Genomic DNA, 13007 nt, shown 5'->3' on the forward strand with positions numbered 1-13007 from the left:
GTAATTTGTGCCTTTCAAGAAATTTCAAGGTTATCAAATCCAGTGACATGAAGTTGCTCATAATATTTCCTTATTTTCCTTTTAATGTCTTATAGATCTCTAGTGATGTCCCCTCTTTCATTACTGTTATTGGTAATTGAGTTTTCTGTCTCTTTTTAATCAGCTAATAGCTTATTGATTTTGTTGATCTTTTCAAAGAATCAGATTTTCGTTTCATTTATTTTCTTTATTATTTTCCCATTTTTATTTCACTGGTTTGCTAATCTTTTGCTTTTATCCAGACATTTACTATTTCTGATGCTCTTCATTCTTTCTTAGGATCTTAAATTGATGGATGCACCATTATCCCTAATTACCATCATACTGAGTTACAATTATTGCTCTGCTCTCCAGTGCAACACATTGATACCATAAAAATGTTTTCAAGGCTTAATATTGAATCACCTTGTGATTATCTAACATTTTTTTATCTAACATTTTTCTTCAGCTTCAAGTACTTTCTGTAGGATTTCTTTTAGTGTGAATCTGCTTACAATCAATTTTGTTTTTTTTGAAAAATTTCTTTATTACACCTTCCGTCTTGAAGGATATTTTCACTGAATATAGACTTTTGGGTTTACAGGGTTCTTTTTATTTGTTTGTTTTCTGTTTTATTTTGTTTTCTTTAAGGCCTCTAAAAAGGTTGTTCCACTTTCTCCTGGTCCCCAGAATTTTTCATGACTGTAGCCTTGAAATACTCTTAGCCACCTGTGCTGGTTTGAATGTATTATGTCCCCCAGAAAAAGCCATATTCTTTGAGGCAATCTTGTGGGGCAGACATATTAGTGGGGATTAAGTTGGAACCTTTGGATTAGGTTGTTTGCATGGAAATGCGCCCCACCCAACTGTAGGTAATAACTGATGAGATATTTCCATGGAGGCATGGCCCCACCCATTCAGGGTGGGCCTTGATCAGTGGAACCATTTAAATGAGCTGACAAACAGAAGGAACTCAGTGCAGCTGAGAGTGACATTTTGGAGATGAGCTACAGCCAAGAGGGACACTTTGAAGAATGCACTGGAACTGAGAGAGGAGCTTCAGCTTTCAGAGACATTTGGGAGATGGCCTTTGAAAGCTGACTTTTGCTCAGGAGAAGCTAAGAGAGGACAAACACCCCAAGAGCAACTGAGAGTGACATTTTGGAGAGAAGCTGGCGCCTAAAGAGGAACATCCTGGGAGAAAGCCATTTTGAAACCGGAACTCTGGAGCAGATGCCAGCCACGTACCTTCCCAGCTAACAGAGGTTTTCCGGACACAATTGGCCATCCTCCAGTGAAGGTACCCAAATTGTTGATGTGTTACCTTGGATGCTTTATGGCCTTAAGACTGTAACTGTGTAACCAAATAAACCCCCTTTTATAAAAGCCAATCCATTTCTGGTGTTTTGCATTCCGGCAGCATTAGCAGACTAGAACACCACCTGATTTCTTTTTAAAAACTAATCCTTTTATTCCTTTTTTACATGAAAACTAAATGATTTAATCAACTTTCTCTGGCCAAAGAGTTGGCAAAGATTTTGAGGAGAATTTTTAGTTCTTTCCCCTTTCCTGCCTATATAGCTCTGGTAAAGAAAGGATTATTTAGGGGGAAAAAAGCCATCTATTAAACCCAAATGTTCACAACATGTCCTCCTGGGGGTGAAGAAAGAAAGAGCATCTTTTCTAGCCTCGGGATATATGTTCTAGGAATGACTCTTTTGGAACTGAGATGAGTGAGAAGTGTGTCCTTTGATGGCAGATTTTTTTTCCAGGTGTTTGGGAAAGCTGGCGTTGTACATGGCAGACCAGGGGCTGGAAGTAAGCCTTTAATTATGTCAAGAGCAAAACTTCAAGAGACTAAGCACTCTTTCCAGAAACAGGCTTGTCTATAAGCCTGGATGAAAAGGGAGTTACCAAACACACAGATCTAAGGGGTGTGTGTAAATAATAAGAGGTTAACTTCTGAAAAACAAAACAAAACAAATAAAAATGAAGGAAACAAATCAGGCTGTGTGGTTTTGCTGTTTTGAACTTGTTTCTCCCCATCCCCTGCAAAAACACACACAGAATTTAGGGTTCAGTTAACAGGTTTTTGAAGGGAATTGGTCCTGTTCTAGCATGCAAAAGGTGCTTTAGGCTATTAAATACCTTTGAAGGAATATTACAGAAGTTTCTCCTGGGTTTAGTGCAGTTTGGGAAGCTGTGTGGTTTGGTGCAAACTCCTGGCTTTTGAGCCAGGTGGACCTGAATTCAAATGCTGGCTGTGCCACTTAACAATGGTGTGACTTGGGTATGTTCTTTAAATGCTCTCTGCCTTAGAACTTTTTGAAAGGATGCAGAAAATCAATGATAAATATTTAACCTCTTGTTTGTCAGATTCTTTGACAGCAACTTCTGCTCACCAGTATCAATTGTTCTTTCCTTCTGTGCACATAGCTAATGTGCATTTCCAACCCACCCTTGGATCTGGGTTGAATCCATAAAACTGAGTTCTGTCCAATTGAGTGTGAGTGCAAATGATTTATACCAATTTCAGGCCAGTTCATAATTATCCACCATGATTCTTCTTGCTCCCTCTTTGCACTGCCTGCACCCCCACAGAGGTGCCTCATGATGGGAGCAGCTTGGAACCCTGAGTTACGGATTGGAAGAGAGCCCCTGGGAGAGCCACCCAGCCAGGAACATCCACATCAGATTTTTGCTTTGGCAAGAAATAAACCTGTATTGTATTACTCTGTTGAGATTTGGAGGTTGCTTGTTCTAGCCTTCCTGATTAATATCCTTTCTCAAATATTCAATGGATAAGATAATGCATACCTGGTTGGACTATGGTGAGAATTAAATGAAATGATGTGGATGAAGTACCTAACATAGGGCTTGGCATCCAACTGAAGATGATTTTGTCCTTTTCTTGCAGACTACCAACAAATTGGACTGCATTCTCCTTCCTTTTCTTACAAAGAAATAAATAAAACTACATGCTATTCCTATAGATTACTGGGCAAATAACCCTCAACTCTTCTCTGGCTCGCCTGGTCCCTCTAGGTGACTGCTTTACAAATAATCTACAGGTTTCTAATATCTCCAGAACTATATGTACCCTTTCCCAAGTCTCTGTCTTCCTTGTTTTTCCTCTTCTGATTTTTTAATTATTAAAAAATTTCATACTTGATAAATGAAGCAAAAACTTTAGATTCAATCTAAAAGTTGACAAAACCCATTCCCCATCCATCAGGGTCCACGATAAGATGCCTCCTAACTACATGACAGGCATTTTTTCCATGTCCCAGGTTCTTGGATCCTCACTATGTCTCGGGTAAAAGGAAGTCCCCAGACCCACATGCATGGTTATTTCCTCTCTTTCCCAAACCTGTGACCAGTTCAGAGCTTTCCTCTGATAAATGGTTCTTCTCCTGAACACATCCTATCCTTCCTCCCAAAAGATTATAAAACATAGCAAAAATCAGAGCAAGTTGCAAAATTGGACATTTCCCAGAATGTTGAGAAAACATGAGAAATTGTCATTTATGAAGAAAAACCACAGATATAAATAGAAGGTAGAAAGTTTTAGGGAACATACCCCTCTTCTAAATCCCCAGTCTTGACAGCCACAACATTTTCCTTGGCTCAAGTATAATGTGCATATGAATTGAGTATGAGTGTGAATGTTGCCTGGAATTATTAAAAAGTAGAAAGTATTTGCATTGATCTACATGTATGTAACATGATAATTTCTCTGGAAACCATATAAGTTATAACCTCAGTACTGTAGTAATTTTTAGGCTTGGATATAGAAGTTTGTGGATATCTGTGGCAGTTACTGGGTAAATTAGTATTTATTATGCTACAAAATCTTTATTACAGACTTAGTCATTTGCCGTTTTGTAGCCTATCTACTGAAATAAAAATATCTTATGGAGAAAAAAATTACTTTAGATTATGAACTCTATTCAAATAATAGCTTAAATTGGGGTCCTCTTCTGCACAAAGAATGTAAAAGTCAGAATTGTCCTCTCAGAGATAACAAGTGTGTTTGGACTTAAAAAAGATATGGTATATAAATCACATCTTTTGTCATTATTGTTTATTTCTCAGCATATAATCATTTCTGGCTTTCTTAAAGCAAAATAATATTAATCATTTAATACTTTATCATCTGTATAGCTTTTCTGATTTTTATCCTTTATACTGGTAATATAATTATCTGACATTCTACTTTTTTTTAACCTAATTTTATAAAGAGTTCTCTTGTCTTGACTAATAGAATACCGTCTACTGGATATAACAATTTTTATATCTATGAGCATGGCCATTTTCTTAGAGATGACTTGTTGAGAGGAATAAAATTATAATTTAAGGCTTGCAGTACAAACACCAAACATTATAGTCCCTTGGAATCTGTTTATTTTTGCTGTGCTAAGTAGAAATGTGAAATAGTTAAAATTCTTATCAGGTAATTTGCATATTATATAGAGACCACTTTTGTTTTTTACTCCAATTTCTGTTTAACTTATATGGTAATGATGTCCTATACTTTTTGATCAAACAGTTTTAAGGTGGAAATTAAAATTTCAAGTTTCTTTTAAGGAACTCTTAAGATGAACAGTTAAGTCATACATCATGGGTGGTAGGGTAAGCTTGGAAAAATTTTGTTGATCATAGTAGTAATTGGGGTGAAAAAATAGATAAATTATGTCAAAATGAGAATGTTACATTTATAAGTAAAGAACTAAAGCATATTTCTTAGTAAGTAGTTTAATTAGAATTTTTAATATTAAACATGACTTCTATAAATGCATGCATGGTCCAAGAATTTTTTCATGGTCAGTCTTTAATAACTCATTAATATTTTCTCCACTTTTCATATGAATTTTAAGTTATAAGGAATTGTCCAACTGCTCTAATTTAAAAATGAAACAGATACTGAAATAAATTTGATATTTTTATAAAGATTTCCTGGGTTTTAGGTTTCGGTGATTTTTTTTTTCTTTTTTGGTATAATTCAGATTAGATATGTTATGGAAGTTAGATTTTTCAGATGGTTACAAATTTCAATTATAGTTAAGCATTCTTGTGTTTGAATTCATTCATTCATTCCCTTTCTCTAAGACATGTTTCTCAAATTTGAGAACTTAAGGACCCCTGAGAATGTTTAGGGACTAGTTTGAGCAACACTTAATGCTATTATTTTAGGTTACTAGTTACTATTTGGTGTCACTGTAAGTCAACACATTGCAATTCTAGGCACTGATATAACTCAGTGTTTATTTATAAGGTGGTTATTCAGATGATCAAGAATATGCTTTTTTTATATTATGCTGAAATTAAAACAAAGCTTTAAAAACTGCTATGTAGAACAACTGGCCCCCATGGGTCTTCAGATTCCAGTTTAAGAAAAACTACTTTAATTCATGCCTAAAATGTTTTGGGTTTCTTCAATCAAGCTGTTTATGGAAGGAATTTATCTTGCTTATGTCCACATTTTAAAGTGAAAGTATTCAAGGAAAGAATATATTCAATGTAATATAAAAGCTGTGGTTTTATTGGTTATGTTGTGACAATTTTAGGTGTTTATTTAACTGAAAGTCAGTTTTTCTCTAACTTTTGATAAAGTCTTAAGACATGCAAAAAAATAAAATAAAAGGATTGGAGGTAGGGAATGGCAATTAATCCACTACTTGGAAAAGTCAAAAGCCTTTGCCTTCATCCTTAGTTTGTTCCTTCCTACCTAGCCTTGGGTAAAATTGTCTCTTAACCAGGAAAGCTAACAGAGGTTGATTAGGGTTTCAGAATTCAAATCTGATGCAGAATCTTGGTTGTATCCACTCTTCCCCACCATTCCAACTCCAGTGTTGGATATTCATTCATTCATTCATTCCCTTTCTCCCAGTCTCAGGCCCACCAACTTTTTTCTAGCACAAACACTTGCAACTGTCAGACCAGGTACCTCTAGGTATATGGGCCTCCAGCTATTATGACTTAGATGTTAACAGATCATTTAATAACAAAAAAGGGAAAAATGTTTTCATTAAAAATACAGAAGCAAAGAAATGGAGCATTTACCATCACATATTTCTTAGTCTAACAGAGAAGTCAAAGTCATTCACTCTTCCTCTCTCTCTCAGTCAACTGCACTTGGTTGTATCTTAGACTAAACTGCTCTGATTCATAACCTGAGGCACTTGAGGTTGATGCAGATGCCAAGTATTTTTGCATGCTCTTTTGAGCATTCTGCCCCTGGACTCAGACCTCCTAGCCTGTGAAGCACAGTTATAAACTAAACTATGTGCCAAATCTTTAAAACAAAATTTTAGTTCATTTCAGATTTTATTATTGTTAATTTTTAAAATTAACTTTTCAAATTGTTGCTTTAAGTTACATTACTCTGATTGAGTTGTTTCATCTAATACATGCCTGCAGTGCAAAATTCACAAGGTATAAAAGGGCTTATAGTCAAAAGTAAGTCTCCTTTCCAGCCACCCAGTTTTTCTCCCTGGAGTCCAAACCTCTTATCAATTTCTTGAATTTGCTTTCAGAGATCTTCTACTCACATACAATCTTTTATTTGCTAAAGCTGCTGAGATGCAATATGCCAGAAATGTCTTTTACTATGGGGATTTATTAACTTACAAGCTTTAGTTCTGAGGCTGTGAGAATGTCCAAATCAGGGCATCAACAGGTGATGCTTTCTCCCCAAAGACCAACTACAGGCAATCCTGGGCTCCTCTAACAGATGGCCGGACACTTGGCGTCTGCTGGTCTCTCCCTTCTCTCTGAGTTTCATTGCTTCTCGCTTCAGTGGTTTCCTCTCTGTTTCTGTGGCTTTCTTTCTCAGTTTCTGTGCTTTCTCTTTATTTCAGGCTCTTAAAAAGGGTTCCAGTAAGAGGATTAACTTCCACCTGGGGCATGCCTCAACAGAAATAACCTAATGAAAAGATCCCACCCACAATATGTCTACATGTAATAATTAAGGACATTGATCATGTTAATTAAACATGTTAAAAGAATATGATCATTTCTGGGGTTCATAAAACCTCAAGCCATCACACATAAATATACAATAATATACATGTATTTGTACATATACATTATTTACATTGATTTTTTCCCAAAAACTTTTTTGGAAATTATTTCAAATTTATAGGACAGTTGCAAAAATATACAAAACCCACACAGACAACTCCAAAATACCCCTCCCCCATCACCAAGATTCACCAATTTTTACATTTTGCCATATTTGCTGCTTACACTGATTTTTAATTACATAAGTAAGGCATATACTTTTTTCCTTATAAAAATTAATACAGGGAAGGCTGATAACGCTTTGACCATCTCTCCCATTCTGTCATTTCTCTGAATCTAACTACTGTTATCAATTTAGCATCAATTTAATATAAATCCTTCCAAAATGTTTCTTTGCACTTAGTACAAATATATGTACCTATAGAAAATATGGAGCATTGTTTTGTTGGCTTATTTTTTTAAAGAAAAGATACACTACAAGAATCATTCTTCAGCTTGCTTTGGGCCAAATCTTTCGCGTGCCCCAATTCTGATGATAGAACCATCTTCTCTACTGTACCTGGTTCTTCTAAAACCCAGGAGACAGCGCTCCTGGTTCCTTGTTCAGGCCTCCTGTTGCTCCACCCAGCAAGTTGCTGTTTCTTCAGCCCTTGTTTTTGAGTTGATGAGCAGAGTTCAGAATGGTAACCAATATCTCCATATTCTCTATGATGGCTCATCCTGTACATCTTCCCTGGGAAGCAGTGACCTTACGGAGTCCGTCACTCCAACTTTTATCATGGAATAAAACTTGACACAGGCACTAACAAGATGATTGTCCCCTCACCTGGTCATTAGCTGGAAAATTCACAGCCAGGAAAAGGTGTCCTGCAGGGCTGCTTTTTACTGTGGACAAAAAAGGCAGGGTCACAGTCCTACCACAGTAATAAGAATTCTTGATACATTATCTAATGAGAAAAGACAAAATCTGACACAAATGATCAGATCCTGTGCCAAGTCAGTTACTTGACAGTCATGCCCATGAAACTTTGACAACCTTCTGGAGGGAAGGTGCCACTTCTGAGAAATGATCAAAGATTTGCGACAGATTTGTATGACCAAAAGATGAACTACACATTTTATAGAAAGAGTGTCTGAACATTTCAAGGACAAGCAGCTCACGAAATTAGAAGGCCACCGAGTGTATTGTGGGGCAGCTTAATCTTTCTGTTCTTCTGCAACTGAAACTTTGGATCCTATTCTGACCTCTGGGGTGACATGGAATAAATTTAATCCCTCTGACATGTGATCAGAGCCAAATATTCACACACAAAAACCAATCTGATCTGAGAAAGCCTTACTTTATCTAGAATCTGAACAAGACTCCAAGGCAGGTAGATACAGGCTCAGTGTCTGTATTGTTTAAAACTTATTTTTACCTGAGTACTGTCTGTATTAAAAGGTATCAGCTTTCTGTTCATCATTAGCAAACCTCTTAACACTGTTGGTGTTACTTATTATAAAAAGTTTTCTGTTGGAAATTATATTCTTGGAATAAATCTCCCTTTTAATTTTTGGTTTTATTTTCTTTATAAATGACAGATCAAGGTCCTCCTTGGTTTATATGGTACGTTAGCCAAAGCAGCAATCCAAGAAATGACCAGCCATGGTCTTGACCTTCTTTCCCCACAACATTTATGTTATTAATTGTTTATTTTCATTTCACTTGTTTTAGTCCCACCTGACTTGTAGATGAAGAAAGTTTTAATTTTAAAGTTTTTATTTTGAAATAATTTTACACATGAAAGATGCAAAAATAATACAAAAATAATATAGAGAATTCCAATATACCTTCTACGCAGATACTCAGACTTACCAACTTGAAAACGTTTTGCCACACTTACTATATCTATAATCTTTCTTTCCTCTTTCTTTCTTTCTCTTTCTTCCTTTCTTTCATTCTTTTTTTTCTTTCTTTCATCTATTTATCTATCTATCTTCTAAACATTTATGAGTAGACTGCATGTGCATCATGCTCCTTTAACACTTACTTCCATTGTACATTTACTAAGAACGAGGATATTCACTTATGTAACCACATTAAGTGTAGTTACCAAATTCAAGAAATGTAACGATATAAAGCTAACAGTCTGTATTCCAATTTTTTCCATTGTCCCAATAATGTCTTTTTGGGCATTTTCTCCCGTATTATTAGATCCAGTCCAGGATCGTATCTTGCAATGAAATGGAGCTTTTAAGTGTTAGCACATATTCTTTCCACAATATAGCCATTGGTACACAATATAGCCAGTCAAAAAGGTTTCATGTTGCATGCCTTTGCTTGATATCTATGGAATGCTTATATTTGCCATGCCTAAAAACAACTCACCATAATCTGTATTTGTCATATAAGCTGAAGAACATGTTTTTCTAAGCAAGCCAAAATACTGGGTTCCATCTTTATGATGAAATGCACATCTCCCTTTAAGAGGAAAAATCTTCAATCAAGGATTTGAGTTAAATGGTGCTTTATAAACGAATGTTATCTGGTTAACTTTAGGGTGCTAAAAACTCCTCTAAGATTATTCTTTGGCTCCTGTCCCATGCCATTTTCACTTGATTGTAAATTACATGAGTCCCAATTTATTTTGAGCTGCTTTTTGCCAGTGTTTTATTTCTTTTAGATATATAAACAGTTGCAATAGCCTGCTTGGCTTCAGCTGGGCTGACTGCATTATTGCCAGCATGAGAAAGCTTTCAGGCTTGTCAATATGCTTCCAGTGAGGGGATTGGCAAGAAATGTTTCCTTCATTCTTTTTTGTCTTAGAGCTACTTTTGTGCTTTCTTCTCTCCTCTGCAGCCCCATCCTAAGTCCCCTAAAGACTCAGAGGACTGTAGGGTGTGGCGGAGGATGGAGGGCCTAATTTAGTTTGAATCTTTTCTTCAAATCATCAAAAGTTTGATCCTAGACTTCTAGTCTATCTCTTCCCTACTCTTGGCACTCAGTTGAGATTTATAAGAAGTACTCATGGAGGTCTTTTAAGAAAGGTAGGGGACAGAGGGAAGGAAGATACATCTGTTATATGGTCCTGCTTCCGTTTTGTCCATATTCCCTTCCTCTGTACTCTCCTTACCATAGTATCTTGTGTAAGCAAAGATATATCTTTAGATATATATCAAAAGAGTGCTCTCTCACTTAATGTCCCACTCCACCACCCCAGACAAAACCCTCCCCCAAGGACTGGAGGAAAGTAACCCTGGATTGGCTTACTGCATATAGCAATATCTAAATGTAAGCACCACAATTCAAATGTGAAAAACAATGTACCTTTATTTTCTCTAACTAGTCTCTTGACTATAACTCTGTGGGCTCCTAGCAGTCAATCAGTACCTATTTATTAAAAGTTTGAATGCATCTCATCTTGCTCTGGAGCCCATTCCTAGTATTGGCAGAGAGTGGTGGTGGGATGATTAAGGTTTCTCCATTCAAGGTAATTCAGTCTTTTCTATTTCAAGTGAATTTAATTGTTTAGATAATTGTTCAATATTCCAGGGTTTCTGCCTTCTCCCATCTCTTCTCCCAAGTGGCATGTGGGCAGAGCGGGAACTTATGTGTGTTCAAGGTGACAGGTTCTTGTTGATCTCATTGAAATGTAGTTCGTTTCTCCTGGCATTGGGGCATCAGTCTCAGTCCTCCCTGCTGAGATGCCAGCGCCAAGTCCAACTTTTGGTCAATATGGGCAATAAATAGTGATTGCTCTTGGGGAGCACTGCTCTCTCCCTGCTGACTGGGCAACACCCTCCCCCCCATCAGCTCTTATCAACCCTACTGACTTCTGAGGCTCTCCATTCTGAAGCCACTGCTACGAGGTCCCCTCATCATTTGCTATATTCCTCACAAAGGCTACACAGCGGCCTCCATGTCTCTTCCATCCCAAACACAGGCCTGTCAATCTGGTGTAGACACTCCTCTCCACCAGGACTGTTCTACCATATCCACCTCAGGTTGTAGGTAGCTGATGTTCTTGGACTCTTACCAGCCTGAGGTTTATATTGGAGTTTCTATCATCTAGCGCCACTCAATTCCAGGGAACTGGAATACAAAATTTCTTCTACTGTAGTCTCATTCCCCAAGAGTATCTCTCTTTAATTCCTTGGGTCCACTTCTCCATTATGGAAGAATTCTTGTCTCCCCCATGTCTGATAATAACTGTTCCTCCATTGTGTCCTTCTTTCACAGAGACTCACAATAAAGTTCAATGCTTAAACCTCCCAGCTTTGTTTGAGGTTTGGTCAGAGAGGTTTCCCGGTGCTCGTCGCTGGGGCATAAGCATTCTTTGAGGGGGTCACCCACCCCTTCTTACTCCTAAATAACTCTTCTTTATCTCTCTGAAGATGAGAACACTTGAATTTTCTTGGTGTCAGTGGTCTTACAAGACCTTTGAATGAAGGACTTAAGGGGTAAAGAAGTTGGGGGCTTTCAGGCTCAGCTGACCCCAGACCCCATGGTAAGGGGGAGGCTCAGTGCATATTCCTTTCTCCAAAAGAAGGAATATTTAGGTATGTGATTAGCAGGTTCTGCAGACATAGGATCCCCAACATCCAACTATTATGCAAACAACCGTCTGTCTATACCTTCTTTGAGAGAGGATTATCTGTTATGTTCCCTCTGAAAAACCATCCCAATTCCACTGGACTTTTTGACCAGTTCTGGGTAGCTCAAAGTTACCTGGTATGAGGTTGTGAATATAATATCTGTCATCCAAGTACCTTCAGGAATCAATACTGGTTTTATCTAAGTCTCAGTTTCCTCATCCATAAAATGGGATGGAGTATCCTCTCTACAAGTTTGTTGTCATTTTAAGGCAAATATATGCAAAGCAACTAGTCTAATGCCTGGCACTTAGCAGATGCTTAATAAATAGCATTGCTTTTTGTCATTATTCTATTCTGCTTCTCTCTTCTTTGTCTAGATGACACCACTTCTCTGGAATTCTCTCTTCTTTATATTCCCCCTACCCCCAACCTCCATTAAAAGGGAGATAAGGAAGGAAGGAAGTATATGTGCTGTCTATAGCTCCTTTCGTCCACTTCCCAACAGGAAAGAACTACGATTCAGAAATTTTTGCAGGCATCTCAGACCTCAGACTGACTGTGTGAAAGCAATCCTAACAACAGAAATTTATGACATGTATGCCAATCCACCATGTTGCACGATAATTATGCATAGCACAAAATATGTCTGAATTTTTTCAGAAGTGTCATTTGATCATTGGATTAATCTCAGTTCACATATGTTCATTCCTCACCATTTGTTGCTCACAGTGTTTTAGAAAAAGGAAAAAAATACTGGTCAGTCACTGCACTGAGTTTTCTAGTAAGATGAAAGGGCCCCATGGGCCCCAGCTCTTCTCAGAGATTCCTTCTCTTTATCTGAAGTCTTGCCAATTCTGTCACTGATGCTTACTGGTACAGGGTAGGGGTTAACAGCTCAACATAGCAAAAAGGATGGGGAAATTTTATGAAAATGAAATAGTAAAGGTTAAGCTGGGAGTGGCTCTAGAACAGCATTTTTTTTCTTGCCAGAGATAAAGTGAACTAGTTCCTCCAAAGTAACACTCAATATTCCCATTTTAGTTCATGCCATTGCTCGGGTCAAAACCTATGAGTCATATGTGATGTCTCTCTTTTCTTCATATCTAGAATCCAATGTATCAGCAGTTGCTGTCAGCTCTACTTCAAAATAGCTTCCAAATCTAACTACTGCCACCTCCACCACTACCTCTTCAGTCCAGGCCACCGTCTTCCACCAAAATCACAGCCTCCTCCTTGGCTTCCTAATCCCCACCCTGCTGTCGCAATTCTTTACCCAGATTCCAGAGCAATCCTTAAAATATGTGCTAGATACTTTTATTCCCTTATTTTAAGCCTCATGATTTCCCATTGTACTCATAATAAGAATCAAATGCCATGCCTTCTGCAATAAT

This window comes from Choloepus didactylus, chromosome 5 (genome assembly GCF_015220235.1).
Source record: "Choloepus didactylus isolate mChoDid1 chromosome 5, mChoDid1.pri, whole genome shotgun sequence".
NCBI classification, from domain to species: domain Eukaryota; kingdom Metazoa; phylum Chordata; class Mammalia; order Pilosa; family Megalonychidae; genus Choloepus; species Choloepus didactylus.